This window comes from Bison bison, unplaced genomic scaffold (assembly GCF_000754665.1).
Source record: "Bison bison bison isolate TAMUID 2011002044 unplaced genomic scaffold, Bison_UMD1.0 scf7180017864309, whole genome shotgun sequence".
Classification (NCBI taxonomy): Eukaryota; Metazoa; Chordata; class Mammalia; order Artiodactyla; family Bovidae; genus Bison; species Bison bison.
In genome coordinates, this window is record NW_011494881.1 from 4482822 (window position 1) to 4487217 (window position 4396).

The window sequence follows — 4396 nt, forward strand, 5'->3', positions numbered from 1 at the left end:
CGAACCAATAGCTTGAGTACAAAAGCCTTTCCATGCAAATTTTAAAATTGTCTCCTTTCACTCCCCTCCCTACTCCAAAGAACCTCCCAGGAAACCTGCCCACCACTGCTCTGTTTCAGATCATGCCTCCTCCTAGGGTCACCTGACCGTCCAGCCAAGCAAAGCATCATTGCTCTTATTTAACACATGAAACCACGGAGGTTAATGCCTTACCCAATATGACACAGCTGGACAGTAGAGGAAAGAGCACTCCTGGGCACTTCTAGGGCATTGGCTCTGTTGCCCTTCACCCTAGCCTACCTTCAAGGTTCTTGGCCATTTGAGAGCATCTGAGAAATTATGAGTGTGGTCATCCAAGGCTTAGAAGCAACCCCTGCTCATCTGGGGAGCCCTTTGTCTTTCAGGGCTTCCCACTCTACCCATTTTAGTCAAGCCCTTCATTTTAGAGGCGCTGCTCCCCATCCCACCCCACTCCCAATAGCTGTAGCTGGACCCCTGTGTTGTGTCCCGGGGAGTGTTCTAACCATCAGTTCCACCTTCCTGGAAACTGATCTTCATCTGAAAAGCTGGATGCCAGGAGGTGGCAGGGGGTCATAGGATTGAGAAGGCCCTTGAAGGGAGAAGAGCTTCCTGTGCTGACTGGAACCTGTGTGGACACCTGCTTGGAAAAGGGTCTGAAGGGAAGGGGGAGGAGATAGAAAGAGATCTGAAATCAAGCTTTCCGGGGGACACTGAGGGAAGTCAAAGAGGCGAAAGCCTGAGCAAAGCAGTAACCATCAGCCACGGGCGGGAGGGTTTAATGGGCTGTGGTGAATGTAGGGGAGCTGAGGCTTGGGAGCTTGAGGCTTAGGGGCAGCCCGGCTGAGGTTCAGGCTGACAGTGCGCCATGTGTGATGCTGTGTCTGGGCATCAGGAGCCTCTGGTTCTAGAACAAGTTCTACTTGCTGTGTAACCTCGAGCAAGTGGTTCAACCTCTCTGGGCATCAGTGTGAAGAGGGAGATGGATTGGAAGCAAATCATTTAGTGATTGCTAATCTGGTCTCCCAGTGCTCGCATTCCTAGCTCCCAGTGAACACAAGATGGAAAAGTTCTGCCTCTTTACAAATCGGCTCATCATGCCTCCCGTCCCCTGCTGGCTGTTCCTCCTGCTGTGCTGTCCTCCCAGGGGAAGACTCCCCCCCTGCACAGCCTGAACACTAACCAGGTGACAGACTCAGGGCCCTACGGGGGCTAGAGAGCGGAGGCCAATGCATAAATGAATGCGGCCAGGCACGGCCACAAGGGCACTCCTGCCTGGCTTCTGCCACCCAGCTCCTGGAGATCGCTGCCATCAGAATGTAGGCTCAGGGTTGCCAGCTTTTCTGATTTTTTCAGAAGCTGGAAACCCAGATATTTTTCATGAATTTCAGCTCTCAATTTTAAATGGTTGGGCAACTAACTCAAAGTTACTTTTAAACATTGTGCAGGCCAAACAAAATACATCTGTGGACTGAATTCAGCCCGAGGCCCTTTTGCAAGTTCTTGAATCTCTACAGGCCAGTGGTTCTCAACCTTGGCTGCACATTAGAATCCTACACAGGAATTTAAAAAGGAAAAAAGTCACCAGTGCTGGGACCATCAGTTCAGTTCAGTCGCTCAGTCGTGTCCGACTCTTTTCGACCCCATGAATTGCAGCATGCCAGGCCTCCCTGTCCTTCACCATCTCCCGGAGTTCACTCAGACTCACGCCCATCAAGTCAGTGATGCCATCCAGCCATCTCATCCTCTGTCGTCCCCTTCTCCTCCTGCCCCCAATCCCTACCAGCATCAGAGTCTTTTCCAATGAGTCAACTCTTCGCATGAGGTGCCCAAAGTACTGGAGTTTCAGCTTTAGCGTCATTCCTTCCAAACAACAGCCAGGGCTGATCTCCTTTAGAATGGACTGGTTGGATCTCCTAGTGCAGACCAATTGAATCAAGTTTCTGACAGGCAGGGCCTAGGAATCAGTACTTTTTCAAAACTTTCTGGGTGATTCTAATACGTGGGCAAGGCGGAGACCCACTGCAAACCCCTTCTTGGCTTTTCCCCTTCCACAAAGGTCCTGGTCTCATGGAGCTCACCATCAGCTATGGGGAGAAATGAATGAGTGAGTGAGTGAGTGAGTGAGTGAATGATCCCCTTGTCTGTGGTTCACCCCCATACTATTCCCAAATCATGAATCTAATTGTGCCCCTTCTGTGGATGTCCAGGTACCTCCCAGAGTAAACCTAAATTCCTCCAGGGACTTCCCTAGTGGTCCAGTGGTTAGGACTCTCTGCTTCCACTGCAGGGGTCATGGGTTCAGTCCCTAGTCAGAGAATTAAGATCCTGCATACTGCAAGGCCAAAAGACAAAACAAAACCTCCTCCATATGCCATACAAGCCCCTCACAACCTGCAGCCTCGAGTCCTACTGTTTCTCTCTTGATCACCCAAACGTCCCTCAGTGAGCATCCCTGCTCTTCCTGTTTAAGTGCTCCATGCCTTTGCTGTTCTGTTCCCACTGCCTGGCTACCTCCTGATATACCACTCCTTATCTCTCCTCACCTGCCCATCAGCCAGTCCCTTGTCCCATCCTCTCTGCTCCCACATTTCTAGAGCAGCTATTAGACCAACCTTTCCCTGTTAGTCTCACCTTGGAGACTTTAAGCCCCACCCACTCCATGCTGAGGCCACACCCTATACCAATTACATCACCAGATAATAGTTTTTAAAGATCCCCAGGTGATTCTACTGTACAGCAAAGTTTGAGAATCACTGTCTTGATGCTGCTGCTGCTGCTGCTAAATCGCTTCAGTCATGTCCAACTCTGCGCGACCCCATAGACAGCAGCCCACCAGGCTTCCCCATCCCTGGGATTCTCCAAGCAAGAACACTGGAGTGGGTTGCCATTTCCTTCTCCAATGCATGAAAGTGAAAAGTAAAAGTGAAGTTGTTCAGTTGTGTCCGACTCTAGCGACCCCATGGACTGCAGCCTACCAGGCTCCTCTGTCCATGGGATTTTCTAGGCAAAAGTACTGGAGTGGGGTGCCATAGCCTTCTCTGCACTGTCTTGATACTGAAGTACTATTTCCCTTCCCACACCTGTCTCCCTAACTAGCCTATAACCACTCCTTCTCTGTCCCAACCAGGAGCAGAGATCCTTGGTTGTTTGCTGCTATACCCTAGCATCCTTCCTTGGTGGGTGGGGTGCATGAAGCCTGTGCTGGTCTCTCCCGGGCACCCCCTCTGCTCTAAGCATATAGAGGTGTGCTCTGAGATGCCCAAGGGAATTGGGAGGTGCCCACGCAGAGGGCTGACATGAAGCTGCAGAGTGCGCTGTCGGATGTCTCTCCAGGGGCAGGAAAGTCAGCACCTCCAGTGGGAGACTTGATCTCTCTCCCTGGCTGGAAATGCATCCAGGCCTTTGGGGTGAGGAAGGCCATTGGTGTTGCCACTATTTCATAAAGGATCAGAATCCACAGAGGAGGGGAAGCGGGGTCTCAGCCTGGTGGTAGCATGGCTCTCAGGAAGCAGTGGCACTGCCAGCATTTTCAGCATCTGTTTGGTGGCGGGGGCAGGAATAACCCTGTGAAGAGTGAGGCCAGGGGAGCTTCAGAGAGACCGAGGTTTGGGCCAGAGTGGGCTCCCTTCCTGGGAGTCAGGAGGTGCCCCTCTTTCTCCTTCACCGGCCAACACTTCCTTCAAACTGGTTTAAAATGCTAATCAATGAGCTTTCCCCAAGGAAGAGTTATTTGTGTTTATAAATGACAAACCAAGGTGCTAATGGCTGACTCACTTCCCACAGCACAGCCAGGACGGAAGAAGAGGCCAGAAGTGCCAAGCAGAAGAGCTCAGGACCCAGCAAGGACCCCAGAAAGAACCCAAGGCCGGAGCCAGAAGCCTGAGCATTCTTCTGGGCTCTGCGCTGCATGTTGTTGGGTAAGGGCTCCACTTGCCCTCTGGAACACTCTCTCTGGAGCTCAGTGTTCCCATCTGTAAAGTGGGAGAGCTATGGACCAGAAGAACTTCCCACTCTGGGGTCTACCTTCTTTGAGAACCCAGGTTAAAGAGTCCCCTCAGGAGGAGGGGCTGGGGCCACACCAAGAAACTGCAGCTCTCTGGCTGGGGTCCTATGCCCTGAGGAGTGGGGGTGGGTTGAAGGCTTCTAGGTCAAGGTGGGGTCAGGTCAGCATCACAGGACCAGAGAAGTAATGGCAAAGTGTTGAGGCCTTTTGGGAGAGGTGGACAGCTCTCTGAGGGCAGCAGGGCCTCCTTCAGACAAGATAGAGCCTTTTGTAAACCATTTCCCAGGCCCTGGTCACCAATCCCTGGAAATATGGACTTGGTTTGGTTGCCCACCGATTAATGTCTGACCTTGACCAGGTTCTCTGTCGTCT